The sequence below is a fragment of the Podarcis liolepis genome (genome assembly GCF_965112155.1).
Source record: "Podarcis liolepis genome assembly, chromosome: 11".
Classification (NCBI taxonomy): Eukaryota; Metazoa; Chordata; class Lepidosauria; order Squamata; family Lacertidae; genus Podarcis; species Podarcis liolepis.
The window spans coordinates 52637023-52660659 of record NC_139565.1 but is presented as its reverse complement, the minus strand read 5'-3'; the positions used below and the strand labels follow the sequence as shown (position 1 = coordinate 52660659).

Sequence of the window (23637 nt, the reverse complement as noted above, 5' to 3'; positions counted from 1 at the left end):
AAATGTAATTTTCCCCAGTCGTCGTCTGGAGTAATGCAGTCCAAGAATAGTCTGTCATATGATCTGCTGTTTGTGTAAACTGTCTTATTGGTTCATTTAGAAATAATGGAAGCTAAGAAAAAAAAATCAGAAGTATAAAGTCTCCTAGGGAAGCTTTCATCGTGATTCTGGAAAATTGGGAAGAGCTAAGTAGACTTTGAGGCTTTTTTTTTAAAAAAAAAATGCAGTTCTATAGCCTGCAGCTCTGGACATGAAAATAGGTGGCAAAACTATATTGTTATCCATGGGCAGGGGGGGGGGGGCGCTGAATTAACTTTAGAAAAAGGCACACCGACCCAACACTGCAATAGCTAACATGGATTCTTTAATGCCATGCCCTTTTCTCTTTGACAGTGTCTGATGTCCTGTTCAGCTCTAGCTGGAATGTTTGTCCTTAAAAGAGAAGGACAGGATCATTCAGGGTCTCCCCACCCCTTTCCTCCACATCCAAGCTGAGACGTGTCAGTATCCTCTTCTAAAACAGTTCACACTGATTGCTAATGTCGCAAATATGACGCTGTATTTTGCTGCCTCCTCTGTATACCTGAATCTTCAGGCACTAGCTATTTCTGTGAGTACGCAAGGGGAAATAAGTCTCTGGCCCCTTGAAGAACCCCAGAACTCCAGGAGGCTGTCACCAGATAAACCTGCTCCCACACAAGCTGTCCAGGAAATGGTACTGGCGGAGGACAGGCAATAATGGCATGGCAGCTAAAACTTCAATATGGTGTTCAGCCCTCCCAACACTACAGCAGAAAGAGTAATGGCCAATAGGAAGGAGGCGCCTGATGTTAAGTCAGTCTATTGGTCCTCCCAGTTTTGTCTTCTGTATCCTTGCCCAACCTGGTACTCCTTCAGCATCAGGGAAGGGGAGAAACCTGTGACCCTGAAAATGTTGTTTGTCTCCAACTCCTAAATCTCTTAGATCAATTGGGTACCTGATAAACATTTTATTAGTCTTGTTCTTGATCAGTCACTGCCAGTTCAGACCCCATGAACATACAGTGGTACCTCGGGTTACATACGCTTTAGGTTACAGACTCCGCTAACCCAGAAATAGTGCTTTAGGTTAAGAACTTTGCTTCAGGATAAGAACAGAAATCGTGCTCCGGTGGCAGCAGGAGGCCCCATTAGCTGAAGTGGTGCTTCAGGTTAAGAACAGTTTCAGGTTAAGTTCGGACCTCCGGAACGAATTAAGTACTTAACCCGAGGTACCACTGTATATGTGAATTTAGCCTTTATTTATTTTTGCACTGACCTGCATCACTTTACACACACATCCATTAAACTGCATTTGCCATTTCACCTCCTGTTCACTCAGTTTGGAGGGGTAGTTTTGGAGCTCTTCACAATCCCTTTTGTTTGAGCAACCCTGAACACTCTAGGGTCATCAGGAAATGTGGCCACCTTGTCACTCATCCCTAACTCTTGAATGTTTATCAACGAGTTAAAAAGCACAGAATACTGATCCTTGAGGGACTCTACTTTCTATATCTCTCCATTTGGAGAACTCTCCATTTGTCCCTATTCACTGCTTGCTGCTACTTAACCAATTCCTGATCTGCAAGAGGACCTCTCCTCTTATTCCAGGATTGCTAAGCTTTCTCGGGATTCTTTGGTGGGGTACCTTGTTGAAAGCTTTCCAAAAGTCCAAATACACTTTTATCCAGGGCTTTTTAAATAGAAAAAGAGGTGCCGGAACTTGTTTTTAGGGGGAGCACCTGCCCACAGCCACTTTCAGCGCCATCAAAATGGCAAAATAAACCCCATTGCCCTATGCCGCTGCCCTCAGACTCCGCCACACCAATTGTTGCGCTGCCCCAATTGCCGTAATGCCTGCTGCCTCTGACACACAGCCACGAGCATCATGCCAACTGCTGCCTCCACTGTGCAGCCATGGGCGCCATGCCACCAGCTGCGCAGCCATAAGGAAGGAGTGCAGTGCTAAAGAGTTGCCAGAATGCACCAAAGAGGTGCTGGAACTCAGTTCCGGTGAGTTCTGGCTGAAAGCCCCCCTGCTTGTATCTTTATTTATTAAAATAAAGGGTGGTTGTATACCACCCTTCATCCAAAGATCACAGGGCAGTCTACACCATAATAAGAGAACACAAAATATATAATAAACAAAAACAAACCAATGACCCCCACTCCCACAAACACATTTTAAAGGCCATGTCAATCAGCCAAAGGGTTGATTACAGAGAAATGTTTATACCTGGCACCAAAAGATATGTAATGAAGGCGCCAGGCAAGCCTCCCTGCTTGTTGATGCACTCAAAAAAACTCTTAATAGGTTCATAAGAAAGGACTTCCCTTGCAGAATCCCCTTGAAGAAGCCATGCTGGCTGTGCTTCCGCAAGGCTTGTTCTTCTATATGTCTGGTTATTTTATCTTTAACAATGCTTTCCGCCAATTTTCCGGGACATATGCTTTGTTAACCGGCCTGTATTTTCCAGAATTCCTTTTTTTTAAAAAAGATATGTATTAAGATTTTCAAAATATTACAAAGTAAAAAAAGAAAAAAGAAAAATACAAAATAAAAATAGTTAAAAACAATTCAGTCTTTCAATCACTTATCTTTCATTTGCTTATTTCCCGGACCTCCTCACGCCTCCCTTTTCTGTATTCCAGTTCAGTTTGTTAGTTCAGCAAATCCCTCCCCTCTTTGTTCATCCTAGTCTTCAATCTTAAAATATTGTAACATTAGATTTTTACCTATTAATAGTCCATTTTCTCATATTCCCTTATAACATTACAGCTAGAAACCACTTAGTTTCTATCCAACATCATTCTAACATTCATTAATTTTACAATATTTCTGTAAATAGTCTTTAAACTTTTTCCAATCTTCTTCCACCGACTCTTCTCCCTGGTCTCGGATTCTGCCAGTCATTTCTGCCAGTTCCATATAGTCCATCACCTTCATCTGCCATTCTTCCAAGGTGGGTAGAACTTGTGTCTTCTGTATTTTCCAGAATTCCCCCACTGGATCCCTTTTTAAAAACTGGTGTCGAATTGGCTACCTTCCTGTCCTCAGGTTATGGAGGCTAATCTGAGGGAGAAGTTTCTGATAGTAGATCAGCGATTTCGCGTTTGAGTTCTTTGAGAACTCTTGAGCGGATGCCATCTAGACCCAGCGATTTGTCAGATTTTATGTCACGACTATCTGCCTCAGCTCCTTGGAAGCATTGGCAGGTGCATTTTTTCACATGGATGAATTGTTAAACAGTGTCTTTATTCATACGAGGTATACGGGGCTATACACCCAACCTCCGTCAACATCCTGTATTATGTGCTGTCCTTGGGAGACAAAAGCTTCCTTCACTGTTAACATTGTCCTTTCCCCTATCCAACACCCACAGAGTCTCATGAAAAGGCTGTGATGGAAAACAGGATTTCATTTCCCCTCACTTCCGTGCTTTGAAGGATTCCGCACAGTCACACCACAGGTAAGAACAGTTATGTTTTGTTTTGCTTTAATTAAGGGTGACGTTTAGGGCTGTGTTTATTTACAATACAATTATTGTTCTTTAATCTTTAAGACTTTTTAGGAAGTAGTCATAGGTCAGTGCTAGAGCATTATGCAGAAGTCTCCAATCCCTGGCTTCTCCAGTTACAATGATCATTTGGCAGGAAATATCTTTTTTTGCCTAAGACCCTGGGTAGTTGCTGCCAGTCAGAGTAGACAATACTAGGCTAGATGGACAAACACTTTGAACTGGTGCAAGGCAGTTTCCAAATTCTGCACTAAGAGCTGAATTCAGCAACCTGTGCAAATTAAGCAAATGTATATAAACATGCTTATTTGGTGCATTTCTGCTTTGTTTACTTTCTTACTCACTTATTTCATATTTCAGAGTTTGGGTCCTAGGGTTTTTGCTAGTGATGCAGTGAAATGCTCAGAGCACTGTCTGAAACTTCACTTCTCGGCACCCAGAAATCTATTCAGATGACCACCATGAATTTTACTGAAAACTTAAAACATACCTGTGCACATTTACCTGGGAGTAAGTTAATTGAACTAAGGATGCTTACTTCTAAGTAGACATGTACCAGCTCGCACTTTAAATATCCTAGAAAGGAAAGGAAATAATCTGACAGGTCACAGTTGATTTTACCATGAAAACACCTCTGTTTAGCATAATGCTGAAAGGGGAGAGGAGTTTCATTGTGTAATGAAGAACTTGAGTCTGTTTGAATTGCTGAGTTGGGTGGTGCTGAGGAGATTGTGAACATTATGTTAAGTTAAAATGTATTTATTGATTTAAAACTGTCTGTTCAAGAGCCCGAGGCAGCTAAGAGCAGCAGATTTAAAACGAATAGCATAAAAACACAGTAAAATAGCGCAATATACACAGTAAAATAGCGCACTATAACTGCAGTAGCTGACAAGTCACAATAGACACCGTCTTTCCCCAGAGAGCTCTCCGCAAAGTCTGGTTTTAACCACAGGGCAGAATGCATGTAATGATGGGGTTAGCGTGGTTTCAGTGAGGAGGACCATTCCACAGCTATGGAGTCAGGACTGAAAAGGACTCACTTCTTGTGTCTGCCACTACATCTCAGTCAACATGGGAACATGGAGGAACATGTACATATTTTTCTGGGTGGAATGTACCCGTGGCTAGTAAGGCCTCAAATATGAGCGGCAGGGGAACTTTGAGGTCATGGCATTTTTGTTCTGAGCAAGATTTTAAGCCAACTGGATCTGTTGGGGCTGCTTTTCTCTATGAGCATCCTGTCTTGTTTATCTACCAGCAACTGTTGTTGCCTGGAAGGGTAACGGGGAGATTTCTAGATCCTTGCTGTGCATAATTTAGTGCCAATAAAGCTGCTAGTTCTTTAAATACAAAGCCAGGATCCATACATGTCTGAAAATATCTTTTTGCAGCCATAAAGGGCAGAATTTCCCTGTTAGAAACACTTAATGAAAGCTGAAATTTTCCGGAAACTGAATATTGCCTTGAGTACAAGGTTTTCATGCTTTTTCTGACCTTGCATACAGTAATACATGCACACAGCCTTGGTGGAGCTTTGCGTATCTTCTGCGTGGTTCCTCTAATTCTACATAAGGAACAAAAGCAGATAGGAAGACTGTTCCAGAACCATAAGAGGATAAATTCCCTGTCTGCCCATGTACAGCCCCTGCTTGCTACACACTTGCCTCTATATTTCCCACCCTGGAGCTATTTAAAAGCAGGAACTCCTCAAAGTAAATTGCAGGCAACTCCACTCCTGAACATAGCTGTCAAGTGTCCCTTATTTGAAGGGACAGTCCCTTATTCCAGTGCCATGTCCCGCTGCTGTCACTTATTGATGGATGTCCGTTAAATGTCCCTTAAATTATGTCCCTTAAATTTCAAAGGAAGCAGCTCCTCTCCCTCCCTCCCTGCCGGCCAGGGAGGAGGGAGGCTCCAACTGTGTCGCTTGGCTGTGTTGCTCACCCACTAAGAAGTCTAAGAACGATTGGGGGTGGAGCTTGCATGCCTTCTGTGTGGCTAGTGAATGCAAGCTGAGAGGGGTTTTGAATGCTGGACGCCATTTTGTTGCACGTGCTGCTGCAAACTTTGTAGTGCAAAGCCAGGCCGGGGAGCCATCTTAAGTTGAGGCTGCATAGGCCTTGTGGTGCATGTGATTCATATTCTATTCAGTTGAACCTCTGGTTACAAAGTTGGTTGGACAATGTTCTCGGAGCTACCAGCATGAGTTTGACCAGACTGCAGGAGGACAGGAAGACTGGAGTGCCTGGAACAGGTGAGGCTGCAGGTCCCTTATTTTGGCTGCTGGTCCCTTATTTTCAAGGCTGCTGGTCCCTTATTTTCAAATCTGTAAGTTTACAGCTATGCTCCTGAATGATTCATGAGAGTGCCATTAAAATGTGCGCTCATTTGCTATGCATTCACAATGGTGTAACAATGCAACAGTGCAATCGTTTTGCCATGTCGCAATAAACTTGCTTGCTAGAGTATTGTTTGAAATATTTGATGGTGCTTTTCCAGGTGGCTTTTGAATTAGACTCAGATTTTCAAATTTGAATCAGGAGGGGTGTAAAGCAGTGAAACTAGGATCCCTCAAATTTAATTTTACACAGATGATCCCAGAAAGGTGCCATCTGTTGTATGTTGACAAATACAGAGAATATTTTAATGGGATGTAAATATTCTATCATATGTGATAGATATACAGATAAGGCCATCCTCTACTGGAAAATGTTGATTGCACATTTGGAGAGGCACAAATGTGAAGACTTTCCTTCCCAAATTGATTGGGGTTGGTCGTCCAATGTTTTTGTGGTAGGGTACCTGGTGGCTGATTCAAGATTTGTGCAGTTTTAATTGCATTGCAAACTTCAGATAAGTGCAAATTTCAAAGGATAGCTCCTTCTTTGGTTTGTGCATTATTTGGCAAGTGCTTTGAGATTAAGCAGTATATGCATCTTGTGAAATAAAGCTAATGTTAAAAATTCCAGCTTGCTACTCCCTGTTTCTATATTTGTAGATATTACAGAAACATCACAGTGATTTATCAATCTTTCCTCTTGAGAAGTAGGGTGGGTCAGTCTATTTTAGGTCTGTGTCACTTTCACACGCTTTCATTCATAAGTCTGTTCGTGCCCTTTCCAAATCTATCTATGCTTTAAAAAAACAATCTACATGAAAATTCAGGTTTAAATGTGTATTTCTGAATGCATAGACGTGGTTAGTAGATGCTTCTTCCAACACTGAGAATCGTGTACAGGGAGCACATGGTATTTTTGTGCATGGGCAGTAGTAATGTTTGCTGGCAGCCCACATGACAAACCAACAGCTGTTTAACAGCTGTCTCTTCACGTCTCCTGTTAAATTGCCCCAATTTTAAACCCATAGAGGTTTCAAAATGGAGATTCTCAGGAATGCCTTGATTAAATATCTTCTCCCCCACATTTCCACAGGAGGTAGGGTTGCCATATTCTGAAAAGTGAAAAACCGGGCAGAGTTGTTAAGCTTCGTTTTGCTGCTTTTCTTTTCTTTATAAAGATTTTTTAATATATAAAAATAGCCCAACGTGCCATACATCCAGGCTTCCCCAGACATTTTGCCGATTCAGCAAAAAACCGCCTGGACGCCATTTTTCTGAGTGATTCTCGGATGTATCTTATGTTGGGATACTGCCAGGGAGATAACGTCCATCTGAGCCCCCAAGCCGGCTGCCGGACGATCCATCGGCCTCCCGTAGTCACGCAGATCCAGCAATTAGCGACACGAAACCTCAGAAATAGATAGGCTGCATTCCGGGGCTCGTGCACACTGTTTATCAGCAGAAAACACAGCCAGAAAGCTTGCACCGCAGAAGAGCATATTCTACAGACTTTATTTAGCGTTGAACAGAACAAAGGAAAACATGACCGTTCTGAGCCAGCGTCTCCGACCGACTGAGAAATCGAAAGGAATAGCAAACACTTAAACATCCTGTGAACAGGACATGCGCAGACACTGTGACTCACAAAGCCTGCTCCCTTTTAAGGTGGAACGGAAATATCCTAACATCTTATGGCAGCCCTAACAGGAGGCCTTATGTCAGGGCAGCCCAACTTTTCATACCAAGTGGGTCACAAGAGTACTTTGGTATGGAACCTGCGGGCTGCACACTGCCTTGTCGCGTGGGGAGGGGAATGAGGCCAAAACTGGACACCCCCAGCCTTTGCACTGCCTGTTGGACTGCCCTATCTTAGGTGGAAAATGTCCCATTTGGATGAGGGCACCTAAACGGTGGGAACTCCAGGCTTAATTTTGATACTGGCTGTGTTGTGTTGAAACAGGCAGCCACTGAAATTCTTACAGGCCTAGAAGTAATAACGCTCACTGTTATGCAAACCCAAATGTAATTGTCCTCTCTTGCTTCCTTAGTGAGTTATTACTTCTAATACTCTAATGCTCGTAACAGTGACTAAAAGCTCTTCATACCATTGTTACAAGTTAGTGACTAGCCTGTGTCTCCAGGCTTGCAAAACAAAATCATCCTGTGCTACATAACAGGCAATAATACAATGAGCACAATGTGGAACTGTGTGGAAACTTTAAATTTAATCTACTGAAGTTTCCACCCGTTGCTAGAAGCAAAGGGCATCTTCAGTAGGTTCTGTGATAGCACTGAAATGATAATTTTTCTGTCTCAGCCCTATTGTGGGGGAGAAGCTTGCTCATGAGTAGCCCATCAAGGGCCTCTTGGTGAGGGGATGGCGGTCAACCGATTGAGGTTGAATCCTGACAAGGCAGAAGTACTGTTTCTCGGGGACAGGGGACAGGCAGGTGTGGGGGACTCCTTGGTTCTGAATGAAGCAGCTGTACCCCTGAAGGACAAGGTGCACAGGCTGGGAATCATTTTGGACTCATAACTGTCCATAACTGTCCAAAGTCCAAAGTCACCTTTGAAAGTGACTTTGAAACTACATCTAATCTAGAATGCTGCATCTAGAAATGACTGGGAATTGCCGCCTGGACCATATAGCACGAGCCCTAAAATATCTACATTGGCTCCCAGTACGTTTCTGAGTACAATTCAAAGTGTTGGTGCTGACCTTTAAAACCCTAAATGGCCTTGGCCCTGTATACCTGAAGGAGTGTCTCCACTCCCATCGTTCAGCCCAGACACTGAGGTCCCCTGAGCTCCAAGGGTCTTCTGGTGCTTCCCTCATTGTGAGAAGTGAAGTTACAGGGAACCAGGCAGAGGGCCTTTTTGGTAGTGGCACCTGCCCTGTGGAACGCTCTCACATCAGATGTCAAGGAAAGAAACAACTATCCTATTTTTAAAAGACATCAGAAGGCAGCCCTGCTTAAGGAAGTTTTTAATGTCTGATGTTTTAGCGTGTTTTTAATGTTTTGTTGGGAGTCGCCCAGAGTGGCTGGGGAAACCCAGCCAGATGGGTGGGGTATAAATTATTATTATTTATAGAGGAAAGGTCTTCCCCGGGAGGCTGTGAACTCTCCTTCATTGGACGTTTTTAATAAGGTGTTGGATGGGGAAACCCAGTAATGTGGGCATCATCATCATCATCAGGTCAGCCCGTACATAGCCAAATGGACCTTCCCTAGTGTGAGCCCTGAAAAAGAGAATACTGGAGCGGCAAGCTTGGAGGAATCCAAGGTCTTCAGCGGCAGTAAGACACATGCTTTGCTTGCAGAAGGTCCCAGGTTCAGTCCCCAGCATCTCCCAGTATGGGTGGGAGAAGTCTGAAACCTTGGACAGCTGCTTCCAGTCTGTGTAGACAACACAGAGCTAGATAGGCCAGTGGTATCACAGCTTCCTCTGTCCCTAATCAGAGAGGTAATGGTTGGGCTAAAGACAAGGTTACAAGATTCCAGTGTCCTCTCAATGGCTTATAAGCCAGTGTGGTGTAGTGGTTAAGAGTGGTGGACTCGTAATCTGGTGAACCGGGTTCGATTCCCCGCTCCTCCACATGCAGCTGCTGGGTGACCTTGGGGCTAGTCACACTTCTCTGAAGTCTCTCAGCCCCACTCACCTCACAGAGTGTTTGTTGTGGGGGAGGAAGGGCAAGGAGAATGTTAGCCGCTTTGAGACTCCTTCGGGTAGTGATAAAGCAGGATATCAAATCCAAACTCCTCTTCTTCTTTTTATAAGCCACAGAGCAAGTAATGGAAAGTCTAAGGAAGGCAGGTGCCGCCTTCTGACAAATGAGAATGTTATGTACTCTCCTTCATGATGAGCAGGTCTTCTCTAGTCAGACAGGATGACAGAGACGGGAGTGTGTTCCTGACGGAAGCAAGGAACAGCTTTCCGAAACCGTGTGAGACCCTGGCTAATGCAATACCCAATGATTACCAGTTAAAATTTGCTCCCACCAATCAATCAACTAAAGCTTTAGTTGATTAATCTACTGATTACTTGTTGATTCGGAACATTTTTTAACCTTCTCTGAAGTCAAAAGGGCACCGAGAACATCTTGCCTACAATCAATTAAAAGAAGACAGACCCTGCCCGCAGGGTTCCCGTCTAAATGACACAACAGAAACATAAAACGGAATTGGGGTTGGGAGGTTGAAAAGGGCTTGCTGCCCTGAGCACTTATTGTTCCACATGAAAACTGGTATTGGTCACTGCCAGAAACAGCGGTAAAAGGCTAGATGGAACTTTCGCCTGATATGGGTAATTTTGTCTTTTTTAGGTCCCACACCAGGGGGGAGACACATGCTTCCAATCCTGTTTCCTCCAATAATAAATCAGAGAGTTCTGATAATAAAGCTAGAGCGAAAAGAAAATTACTGTTTGCCAAAGCACAGCAGGATGACTTGTGCCATTTTGTTTGGTAACTTCCTCAACATTTTCATCTCAGTTGCCCTAAAAAAGAAGCTGAAATCAAAATAAAATAAATAAGTACTGTATTTTTTTAAAAAAGAAACCTTTAAAATGTTACTTTTTATAACTGTTGAATTAGTTTTACCTCAGAATGTAAACTCCATGGCAAATTATTATTATTATTATTATTATTATTATTATTATTATTATTATTATTATTACAATGCTGAGATCAGTTTGTAGACCCAGCAAGCTATTTCTTCTCTATTCACATAAGGCTGTAACTGCATATTACATTATTTTCTTTAAAAAAATACAGACCTGCCTTAGAGTGTCTAGACAGAGGAATACTTGCACAATCAAAGGCACTGCTAAGCACAGTTTATGCTGTTACTGTGGGGATTTCTGGATGATGTATACATGGAGATTTACGTAGGTTAAGAAAAAGTATTAAAGACTTCCTGCATGGACGGCCATCAGTTGTAGCCTGATCCTAAGCGTGTTTACTGAAAGAAGTCCCACTGGCTTCATTGGACTTACCCCTTACTAAGGGTGGAGGTGTACATAATATTTAAAAAGACAGATTTACAATCTACCAACTTGAACTTTCGGTCAATGGTAAATCTTGCCCCTCCCCCTATAATTCAGGCAGATTGTCTATATTTTTTAAAAAAAGTTTAAAGCTCTACATGTAATATGATTTGTTAATACATTCATTCAAGCAGAGGAGAAGCTTCTCTGGGGAGGGGTGTTTATGTTGTCACAGGAACTGGCCAATTGACTCCATTCATAGCCTGCTTTCGCTGCAAATTTGCAGAGCCAGGTTTTTCAGGGTTCAAGAAAAGGTCTGTTTGTGCTCAAGAGTGAAAAGGTTCCATTTGTACCGAACACAGAGAGAACATTTCCAAACTGGCCCTGCTGCTCTGCAAAGGTAAAAGCCTATTTTTAGCTCCAGATGACCTTAGCATCCCCACACTGATTACTTTTCATTTGATTACTAAATGCTCTCAGCCAAATGTGTACACCCTGGCTCTGTTGAAAAGTATGGTGCTTGAGGGAATGAGAGGTGAAAGTTTATGCTGATTAATCTGTGATGGCACATCACACATGCAAATCATCACTTGGAGCATGAGTGATGACCTTACATATGTGAGCTGGCCCCAAAATACATTGCAAACCCGAGAAATACAAATCCATATGATCAGAACAGTAGGGTACTCTTAAGATTCCGTTTCCATTAGACAACTCTGCTTCTTCTCAGTCTTCTTCCCCTAATCACCTTTCAGAAGAGCACCTCTCAGTGAGGTTGGAACCTTGTATCAGTGCCAGATTTACATATAAGTTAAACAAGCTATAGCTTAGGGCCGCACTCTTTTGGGGGCCCCCAAAAAATTTAAAGGAAAAAAACTGGATGTACATTTCCAAAATATAAGATAATAAAACATTTTGTTATGTGCAAATGGCTTTAGATACCTATTAGGTCCATAAATTACCATATAGCATATATTCAACACAAAAAACAGCAACAATTTGTTGTTGACAAAGGACAGCTGGACATATAAAGGTGGTGTGGTGGGTTAAACCACAGAGCCTAGGGCTTGCCGATCAGAAGTTCGGCGGTTCGAATCCCTGCGACGGGGTGAGCTCCCGTTGCTCAGTCCCTGCTCCTGCCAACCTATCAGTTCGAAAGCACATCAAAGTGCAAGTAGATAAGTACCGGTAGGTACTGCTCCGGCGGGAAGATAAATGGCATTTCCATGTGCTGCTCTGGTTCGCCAGAAGCGGCTTAGTCATGCTGGCTGTTCGCCGGTTCCCTTGGCCAGTAAAGCGAGATGAGCGCCGCAACCCCAGTGTCGTCCGCGACTGGACCTAACAGTCAGGGGTCCCTTTAGCTTTACCTTCAGTAGCTTAGGGCCTCAGCAAAGCTAAATCCGGGCCTGCCCTGTAAAGTGAACTATGAGAGCCCAGTGCAAAGACAGACGCATAGATGGCCCTGGATCGTTCCCATTTTCAGCCGGTTTACATGATCGTAAGATACTTAAATTCTTGGAAAGAACTATTCATATGGATTGTCCAATTGTGTGGGTAGCGTAATGTGAGAGAAGAGGAGAAGAGCACCTCCACTGCTGTGATTGGAATGCCATTGTTCTAGTCATGCACGAAGGAGGTGCAGATCCATGCAACTTCCTTTGTACAACGTTGAAGGAGGAGGGCAGATGAACCAATGGAAGGCGAAAAGGAGAGGGAGGAGGGGCAGAGCCTGATGCTGAGGAGGAAGTCACTGACGGAGCACAAAAGGTGACAAAAAGCAAACTTTTTCACTTTCTGGTCCATGGTCTCTTCCAGCTTCAGGGGCTCTGATACACCTCCTTGTGCAAGGGTGCCCAGATATGCCTCCGTCAGACCTAGCAAGAAGGGCCCAGGTGAAGGGTGAAAAGTGCATGGGACTATATAAATGTCTGTGCTTAATTTTTGAGTCATATTTATCCTTTGCCCTAAGCAGTCTGCAACATTTTATGTGTGCAGTTCATCTCTCACTCAAATCAGTGGTGAGACGCTAACCGGTTTTCTCCTTAAGGTAGCTGTGGCTGCTGCATTGAGGGATCTCCCTGAAAGATTAAAATAGTGATTCATCTGTGGCTGCCTGTGTCAACTGAAAAATTAACATGGTTCAGTGAAACCCAGTCAGGCATACAAAGGACTCCCGTGGGGAGAGCCAAACAAACCAGCCTCCGCAAACTGCTTTATCTAATACCCATTATTCGTGTCAATCCTGTTGCATTTTGAAGGTTCACCTCTCTAATCCTTTTTACTTAGGCCAATTAGAAGCGGGAACAAAGCTGTGTGAGGTCTTTGCATATGCAAACAATGAAGGGTTTTAAAAAACAAATAAGCAAATAAGTAAGGTATTACTTTCCTCAACCAGTTTCCTATGGTTCCCCTGAACATTGACAGTAACTGGGAAACAGGAAGAGGAAAGGAATAAAAAGATTTATTTATACAGTGGTACCTCGGGTTACGTTACCTTCGGGTAACGTAACTTTCGGGTTGCGAATTCGGCAAACCCAGAAGTGTACACTTCCGGGTTTCGCTGTGTGTGCATGCGCAGAAGGGCTCTATCACGCGGCGCCTCTTGTTGTGGACTTTTCGGGTTGCGCACGGATCCCCAGAATGAATTAAGTTCGTATCCGGAGGGTCCACTGTATTTTATACATTTATTTACATTTGATACGTTATTCTTATTTATTTATTTTTATTTGACAAAGTAATAATCATAAATAAATAAGAATAAAAATGTGCACTCCACCCCACAGAGACCATTCTATTGTAACTATCCCACCTCCCAAAATTTCAACACCTCTTGCAATGGTTTGACCCCTTTCCGTTTTAACAGTACACATTCTACAAACACCCTCCATATCTCCTCAAAATCATTTCTCCTGCATATTCCCCATCTAACCTTAATGGCACATGTTAATTTATCATGAATACCTATATCCCACTTGTGGCCTATTCTTATGTGACTTGGGGCATCTGATTACTGGCTACCGTAGGAAGAGGGATGATGGAGTATTTGGAAGTTTGAGCTGATCCAACAGGGCTCTTATTTTGTTCTGTATCGCTAACCACCTGCCTACCCACGTGTGATTTGCAGGTGATTGCCACTAGAGTCACAGGCATCTGCAGGAATTTTTCTAGGGCGCGTGTGTCATGTAAAATACTGAAGGCAAAAGCAGGCCAGTTTTCCCCACAAAAATTAGAAGAATAGCATAGAAGAATAGTGTCTGTATGTTCTGCCTCCTTCGTTGGGTTCGATATATGCTAGAAACATACTATATTCTTAAATGAAAACTGGGGATCTGGATATTATGGTTCGTCCAGGGGTTGACTGCTCCCCTTCCCCCCGCTGTGGACGGCTATGATGAGAGTGTTGGTCTCTTGGATTTTTTTTCTCTGTGAAAGCTGTGGATAATATGGTAGGCAGGTATCAGTAGAAAGAATGGATACCTCTGTGAATTTAAGTGCATACTTTTGAACATCGCTGCCATATGAAAATACAATCTGAATTCAGCCAAAATGCACCCAGCTGATATTTCCCAAATGCTCACAGAAGGTGCTTCTAGACTATCAGTAGCTTCAGGTGGGATTCAATCACGTACCAGCAAATTCAGGTTGCTCAATTATAGTTGATGGGGAGGTCTTGCACAACAAACTCACTTTATCAAAAGTTTCTGGACTTTCTGCAATGAGGAAAGTGACAGGGAAATACTCCGGAAGGTGTGGGATAACACTTGTGTTGGAAACTTCCCTGCAAACAATTTGAAAGGAATGCTCATTTTAAAAAGCCAATAAATCAGGGTGAATGCTCAACAAACAGGTCAGCTACAAGTGCCCAGAGTCTGGTTATGTTATGTTGACTCTTGAACCAATCTATAAGCTACTCTCTTCAGTTGTTTGGTCACTTTGTGGGCAAGGAACAGTTCCTACAGAGGGAATGAACTTCTGCATATGGACTCTATAAATACCGTGAGCATTCCACCAGCCACCAAGGTTTGCTGGTCAATGTTTAAAACGGGAGGGGGGAAAGAAGTTGTTTTATAAAAGCCTTCTGGTTGTGTTTCCTTTATTTGCATTTCTGTTGCAAAAGCTATAAGCCATTTGAAACCCAGAGGCCGTATTTTGGGGTCTATTTTTCTTGGCTCACATGACATAGATGTTCTGGAAAGAAAGAAATTCTATTTTATTTCCCTCGGTGGGAAATGGGAAGGGAGAAGAATATCTAAGCCTTCAGGACATTTCCGATGGTTTTCACCTCTTGCCTAGGAGCAGCAGAAAGCAAAAGCTTGTTGAAGAGGAGCTGGGAGAAAGAGAAAGGACATATCCTGCCCCAAGATAAACACATTTACTTGGAAGTAAATCCCCTTAATGTCAGTGGATGAATAAGTGAAAGCAAGAATCATCCTAAACTGGCTATGGAGAAGGAAAGGTGATATATTTGAGTTGAAATCAGTGTGACTAGATGAGCTTTCTCTTGCTGACATTAGTCATTGTCCACCTACATTATCATTGTAGAGAAGGGCAGGGAAGGAAAGAGAACCATGACTCATCTGTATTATACTTGACTGAACATCATCTCCAGCCTACATCATCCTGGTCAATGGCAGCACTCAATCTCATTCAGTATTTCTATTGAAAACCTAGCATGAACTGCACTGGGGTAAGCTTGGACAGGAAATGAGGCCAATGAAACCCTTAGGACAGGGGTGAGGAAACCGGTGAGCCCAATGGCCACATTCCTTCATAGACAACTTTCTGGGGCTTGCATGCCAGAGGTGGGTGAGGCTCGAAGCAAAGTGTGAGTGGTATGACAGATATGACTCTTAGGTTTGCACAGTAGACTACATTCCAGCCATTCAAGAATAAGGTCTTTCTCAACAACCCCTCCATCCTCTTTCCATGCAAATTAGAGGACATTGCGACTCAAGAACTCATTCCAGCCAGGCAAAAGCACATGAGGAGGGCATAGGGCGGTGGGGTGGGGTGGCCTGGGGAGAGATTTGAGGGCCAAATAGAGAAGCCAGAATGGTTCATCACTTGAGGTTCCTCACCCCTGACTTAAGAAATGCCTTCCAATTTTTGCATTTGTTGCTGACAGATAATAAAATGTCCTGGTCTCCACTACCAGGTGAAGAATTTGAATTCCAAGCGCTAGCCCTGCCATAGGCTTTAACGCTCAAATCAGATGGATACATAAGGCAAAGCACAGGTTACAAGGTTCAGCAGGTGCACAAGAAGCAGGACAGCTTGCTAAGCAGAAGCTAAGATGTTGATACAACAAGGGACAAACCCTGCACTTTCCTTTTGAAGAATGGGCCAGGCACAGCTATCAGCAGGACACATGGCTGAAGTCAAACAGGCTGAATGGGTTGGCTCTGTGAGGTTTGTTCCTGCTGGTCCTGACATTTCAATGTCCCTGGACAAGGAGGAGGTGTCTGAGCTGTTGAAATTGGAGGAGGAGGAGGCTGGAGGTGTCCGACGCCTTGGAGACACTCCTCTGACAAGTAATCTGTGAAGCCAAATGGAAACTTTCACGTTTAAAAAGCTCAGTGCATAAATTCTCATGCATGTAAAGTGTCTCATATACGTGGGTGCAAGTTAAAGTTATTACTGTATTACTGTATCACTGTGTTTTACAGCAGCACATCAGGCGTGGAAGCCAGGTCTTTGTTTCCATTTCAAACCACAAAACGCTTTTCTTCCCATAATCTGTCATCAGCTAGATCGCCTCAGTATTTTCATGCAATGACTTAATATTGTGGCAGTGTGGCCTCGTAGTGCACAAAATATTAGACTCATTCTAAGAAAGAAAGGCAAATAAAAACCAGACAGAATGGACCCCATTTTTTGAGATTTGTTTCACAATCACATTCGGCAGATAGAGTTGCCATCTGGATTTTAATGAGCAATTCCTCTTCAACCCTCACCAGTCGCATCCTAAATCACTTCATATGCTCATCAGGACACATAGAAGGATGAAAATCCTATGCCCAGTCATAACAAAGGAGAAATATTATTCTACTTTGTGCAAACGGTATTGTTTAGCCTAGGAGTTCCAGGTTGCATATTTTACTGTAAGGTCCCAGGGCGCATTATAGAAACAAATGAAATGTATAAGATGGTTCCAAACGAAACAGAACCGTGTGAATTAAATAAAAGAGATGGGTCCCATGAAACAAAATGTCGTGATTGTCAAGGGCTATGGTAAAGTGGGGCATCTTCAGCATGTGGTGAAATTTGAATAATGGTGGTGCTGCCACACACCTCTGGGGGCGAGGGAGTTCCACAGAGAAAGCCCTCTCCCAGGTTGCCGTTCCCCACACTTCTGAGGTTTGGTGAAACTATCAAGAACCACTCCCCTCCAGCTGAGCACCCAAAGAGAGCCTTAAGTGATTCTCCACTTCTGCGTTAAAACATCTCTTTTAAAATACGGATGATTTTGAGCCTGTCACTGTCTTCCAACCTAACCTACCTCACAGGGTAGTAAGAATAAAACGGTGCATTTGTGTGTCTGCAGAAAGACTGACTCCTTACCTAAGCTTCTTTGAAGAAAGGTGGGAAATAAATGTAAGGATACATGAATATCCACGCCCTCACATACAGATTTGTCCTGTTTTCAAGATATGGGGTTCAGAGTTCAGTATTTAAGAGTTCGTTGTATCCTGATATTTCTTTTTCCTGTGTGTGTGTGTGTGTGTGTGCATACACACCCACAGTTTTCATTTATGTGGCAGATTCACTCCTAACTTAATCTGTGGTAGATTAAAGTGTTACTTTTCTTCAGTACAGTTTATGAATATTCACATCCCTCTCCCAGAGACTTTGAGTGGCAAATCCCTCGTCAGTCAGACTGTTTGTGGAAATGCTGCTCTGCCAGAGGCACAAATAGGGTGGAATGGAAGTGCGCATTTAAACATGAATGAATATTAATGAACTATTTTCCCTCCTTTGCATTCCTCTCTGGTAGATGCTAATTAATCCTTTTCAATCCTGCCTTTTATCTTTATCCAGGCCATCTGCCTTAAAAAGGGAAAGCACTCAGGTGTGTGCGATTCCAAACGCTTTCATCTACAGAGGGAGATGGAAAAAATATTAAATAAAAATCACTGGAACAGACGGAATCCAAAGGTCATCTAGGGCCCTTTAGTGTTGCGGAGACATGGCTTCTCTGCCATGAGATGCATGTGGAATTAAAATGGAGATGCCACATGAACTCATAAGTGCCATATTGTCTAGCAATGCTCCTCCCCCGGGCCAAGGTTGTCCAATAATGTTTACTCACAAGTAAATCCAGCTCAGCAAAGTTCTCAGAAACATTATTTAAAATTCCCTCCTCGTAGGTGCAACCTGTTTCTTTGGGGATTAGTGATAGATAGTCCCGTTTAACTGCTCCTTAAATAGTCTCTCTCAGTTTTCTGAGGGCATGTACACATTGGCGAATAAAACGCAGCAAGGTCGTTTTCACTCGCCGCATTTCATGTTTTGCATTGCCGTATGCACCATCACCTGATTAGTTTCTCCAAACCCGCAACTGCCCCAAACTCCCATCCAATGAAGCCATCATCTGCACATGTGCAATAGATGCCTGGAACAACAACAACAACAACAACAACAACAACAACAACAACAACAACAACAACAACAACAACAACTTTATTATTTATACCCCACCCATCTGGCTGGGTTTTCCCAGCCACTCTGGGCAGTTTACAGCACATAAAAAATTGTAAAACATTAGACATTAAAAAAATTCTGATACAGGGTTGCCTTCAGATTACACATCTCAGCTTAACCGCAGTTTACGTCTTCGAATCAGATGGAAGCCAGTTTGTAATATTGCATCAAAAAGCAACATAAGCTGTGCCCAGGGATTTCCATATTTGGTGCAGTTTAATCAAACCATGGTCAATTCTAACTTTTACTAAATCCAAGAATTATGGATGACTTGCGCCCACAAACTGTGGCACCCAGAACCTATAACAATATATTGATTTAAAATAGTGCTACTTTTCTAGAAAAAGAGGTGTGCCAGAACTCACCATGGATGCCTCCCTTGTTCTCTTTTAAGGGCAATGGCGCCCACCTGAGGTGCTGGAACTGAGGGCTCACCTACAATTGTAAAGAAAAGGCGCTTTGTATGCGTTATAACACTGTGACACCAGATGGCGCTGTGGAGTCCTGTCTTTCGCCAACGTGATTTTCCCTTTATAAAGTTTACAACGCATTTAACTGAAACGTGTGTTTTTTTATGTGTCAAGATCCAGCCTGAGTTCCGGTGAGTTCCGGCTGAAAAAAGGCCCTGATTTAAAACACCCAACACATAACAGGTCTCTGGGGTAGCTTGTAGCAAAGTATTTAAACAATAACATCAGAACCAACTCCTAGATGGTATCCTTCTCTACTTCCAGTTCTCCCACCATGAAACGTGCATTTGGGAACCTGACAGCAGATGGACATTTACAGGGATCAGGGCTTCTCCTCTTGTCAGATCACAGCGCTCCTTGGTTCAAGTGGCAGAACGGGTCAACAGGATGAGATGGAAACAGTCAGTTTCGACAGTTCCAAGAATTGTATAGCTTGGCTGTGCATTGAGGATGGCTTGTTCAGTGCTTGCAGTACACAAGCACCTAGCATCTCGACAGGCAACTGAATCATATCCCTGCTGACGCATTGACAGGGAGGTCAAGTTTGCTCATTATACTTTGCAACATGTTGCCATGTAGTACTAGCACACAACAGCTGATTAGCGTGACTTTGTTAAGATGTACTATCTCACAGTCCTTTCAAAGAATTAGTCATAGCTCTATTTCCAGTTATCGCCGCCCCCCCATCCCCACAACATCTCATAATTCCATTTCAATCATGTTCTGCATATTTGTTTGCACTGTGAGGAATTTATCTTCCTGTTCTCATCTCTGTGACCAGCAAAGTCGAATCATAGCAACTTGGAAAAGTCAGTGGTGCCATCATCACTATCCCATTGTAATCTCAGAAGGGCTGTGTGTGTTTCATAGTCCTTATTTTTCTGTTCAGTCTTGGGCACCAAGAATAGGGTTACCATACGTCCCCGGATTTGCAAATCAGTCCCCGGATTTGCAAATCTGTCCCCGGACAAATTCCGTCCCCAGAATGTCCCCAGATTTGCAAATCTGTCCCCAGGAAATGTGGCAGCATCAGCCTCAGCAGCCCGGAGCCAGCCTGGTAGCGCAGTTGGCTCTGGCTGGCTTCAGGAGCTGCTCACTGCCACCACCACTGCCTAGGAGGAACTGGAGACATCTGGTGGTACAGATCCCCTTCCCCCTTGGTTTTGGCAGATCGGGGGAGGCTCGGGAGTCATGGGCGGGTGGGCGTTGCCCAGGAGGGGCACAAAGCATGCAGTTTCTCTGCCAGGCAAGATGCAAAGCCCTTCTTTCGCACCCTGTGAAACATAAATGCACAGTTGTTGTTTTTTAAAACTGGCCAACGGTTGCCTGCCCACGACTCCCAAGCCTCCCCCGATCAGCCAAAACAAAGGGGGAAGGGGGCAGGAGATCGGGGGAGGCTCAGGAGTCACAGGCGGGTGGTGCGCCATTGCCCAGTTTTTTAAAAACTCTGTGCATTTATGTTTCACAGGGTGCAAAAGAAGGGCTTTGCACTTTTATACAATATGCATGTGTGCTTGGGCCCAGGGTCTTTTGCCTCACCATCCCCACTGCTGACTCCCTGTTGCTACTCAGCTTAAAAACACAAAAAAGTGTCCCTGGATTCATTGAAAAAAATCTGGTAACCATAACCAAGAAGGTTGAGTAGACCCCTTCTGAATCAGGCCATTGGTCCATCAAATCCAGCATCCTGTTTTAACACTATGGCTAACCAAATAATAGTACTATAGAACTGTAGAGTTTGAAGAAACCCAGATCTCCATCTAGACCAACCTGCTGCAGTGCAGGAATCCTGCCAAAAGCCAGCCCTGGCTGGGCTTGAACCAACAACCTTCTGGTTAACAGCCAGATGCACTGACCCATTGTGCCACCTGAGGATTATGCTTCTCGGAAGCCTGCAAGCAGTCAAAAAAAGTGATAGCTCTTCAGCACCGCACTTGCTCTGAATATGGAGATTCTAGACAAAGAAAAGAGGTTGTGCAGAGTCCCTAAGCATGTAGGGGATCTATTTGAGCACAGTTTCTTCTTTGAAGATCACCCATAGCTGAGTAAGATAATCTTCCATGAACATGGTCTTAACAGTGTGTCCGTAAGTGACTGTGGAGGCCAATTCTGGATCCACACGTCCTTCCACAGTGGGGACATAGGTTTCCAGGCAGGAGTTGATCACAGTGAGTGTTTGTCAAGCGTGCCTTCCTCTTAGCATGTTTCTCCCTTTCATTTTGAGTTCGAGTGTCTTCAAAGCCCATAACATCTTTGGTAAAGGCTGTTCTACAACTGGAGCACTTGCAGGCCAGTGTTTCCCAATGGTCAGTGTTTATACTACATATGTTTAGATTTGCCTTGAGAGAGTCTTTAAACATCTTTTGTTGACCACCAACATTACACTTTCCATTATTAAGTTTGGAATAGAGTAGATGCTTTGGAAGCCGATAATCAGGCATCCACACAACATGACCAGTCCAACAAAATTGATGTTGAAGAATCATTGCTCCGACATAGCAGCCTCCTCACAGCAGACATTGAGCCCAGTTGTGTGTAAGGTGGTGGAGTCTTCCTCTCAGCTATGAAGCTGCTCTTAACTTTCAGGGGGGAGGGAACCAGAAGCTCCTGTTTTCAGGTCTGCCCCGTCTCTTTTAATCATGCCTTTGGAAGAGGCATTAATTCCCTCTTTCTGTTGCAGTTCCACAATTCAGTTTCATTCAAAACAGGATAAATTCCGAAGATCTTCTGCTGAAGATCTGCTCCATTTCCTGGTCTTCCTCTAGTGCTCACCTTCAATGCACCAATCTGGAGAGACAAGAAATGAGGCCTATAAGTAATTGGCGGTCCTTGGATTTAATAGACCAGAGCAAATCTCTTCATTTGCTACTTGAGTTTGCACTCGAACGAAACCAAACGGAGGAGGGGAGCAAGAGAGGGAAAATGATAGTGTAATTGTAGCTACTTTTAACAAGGCTGCAAGAATATTTCATGAAGCAGTTCTGGTGAAAAACATGTGCCGGATGTTCAGTGAGGGGAAACTGCCAGTTGATTGGGAGTTTTAGTAGCTGTTGACAGTATGCTATTAAGGGAGGTACTAGTTTTCAGGTGTTGTGGATAAAGCAAAGGCATTCTTGAAGAAGACTGCTAAGCATGCTATTAAAGGTAAAGGGACCCCTGACCATAAGGTCCAGTTGTGGACGACTCTGGGGTTGCGGTGCCCATCTCGCTTTACTGGCCGAGGGAGCTGGCATACAGCTTCCAGGTCATGTGGCAGAGCAGCGCACGGAAACGCTGTTTACCTTCCCGACAGAGACGTACCTATTTATCTACTTGCACTTTGACATGCTTTTGAACTGCTAGGTTGGCAGGAGCAGGGACTGAGCAATGGGAGCTCACCCTGTCGCGGGGATTCGAACCACCAACCTTCTGATCGGCAAGTCCTAGGCTCAGTTGTTTAGACCACGGCGCCACCCGTGTCCCTTCAAGCCTGCTATTAAGTCTACCTTTTGTCTTTGCTGTAGTGGCATTTCAAGAGTTTCACAACCAGTCCATTTCTAAATAGTATTCCACCAATGCTTCAGAAGCCTTCACTGCACCAATCTGCCAATTTCCCATTTTTTATTAATGCACTGTGTTCAAACTGCAGCACAAGCACAGTTTACTGCAGTTTTAGTTTGCCATTTTCATTTATTTTAGTTTTCCTTCTTTCAGTTTAATGTTCAGCTTCATAAGGCAAAGAAAATGAACTTGCTGCATCTCAAAATCAAGAACAGATTTTTGAAAAAAAAGAGGTTACCTCCCATTTTTAAAAGCACTGGATGAAAAGCAAGGCCTTCATCTGGCAGCTCAAAGACTGCAAAAATGTTGCCAAGTGATTTTCCTTGGGAAGGCTATTCCACCACCTCCAAGTGTCCATATTGTTCAGGGACATCCCTGATTTAGTGAAACCATCCTGGTTTCTGATTTGATCCCAGAATGTACCACTTTTCCTTAGGATGTCCCTATTTCCATTGGAGAAATGTTGGAGGGTATGGATTTGGGTGTCGCACAGGGCGCCCCTGAAATTTGAGGTTCCAAGGTATGCCACTGCTTGCCTGCATCAGTGATATGGTCAGGAGTGGAAGATAAACAGACCATGTTTTATTTGTTTCCTTTCACGACATGTATATACCATTTATTGTAATAAAACCACTAAGTGGTTTACAAAAAGATAAATGTTAAAATTATCAATAAAAGTCAAATAGAGGTGTTAAAAATATTCTTAAAAACATGTATTTAATTATAATTATAATTATTAATATATACCCCGCCCATATGCCTAGATTTGGGTTTCCCCAGCCACTCTGGGCAGCTCCCAACTGAATATTAAAAACACAATAAAACATCAAACGTTAAAAACTTCCCTAAACAGGGCTGCCTTCAGCTGTCTTTTAAAAGTCAGATAGTTGTTTATTCCCAGACAGAGAAGGCCCTCTGCCTGTAACCTCACTTCTCACAGTGAGGGAACCGCCAGAAGGCCCTCGGAGCTGGACCTCATTGTCGAGGCAGAACGATGGGAGTGGAGATGCTCCCTCAGGTATACCGGGCATATTTGTGCACGTCTAGATACTACTGAGGTTAT

General features: G+C 43.5%; 1 protein-coding gene across 3 annotated transcripts in view; it reads left to right on the top strand.

The window, feature by feature from the left end:
• RAB27B (RAB27B, member RAS oncogene family) overlaps window positions 1–23637 on the top strand; it is a 109407-nt gene that overhangs the window by 42139 nt on the left and 43631 nt on the right. For all 3 annotated transcript variants that reach the window (XM_083466305.1, XM_083466306.1, XM_083466307.1), the window contains one exon: window positions 3402–3488. The gene's annotated coding sequence lies outside the window, so the exon portion shown is untranslated. The remainder of the gene's footprint in view (window positions 1–3401; window positions 3489–23637) is intronic.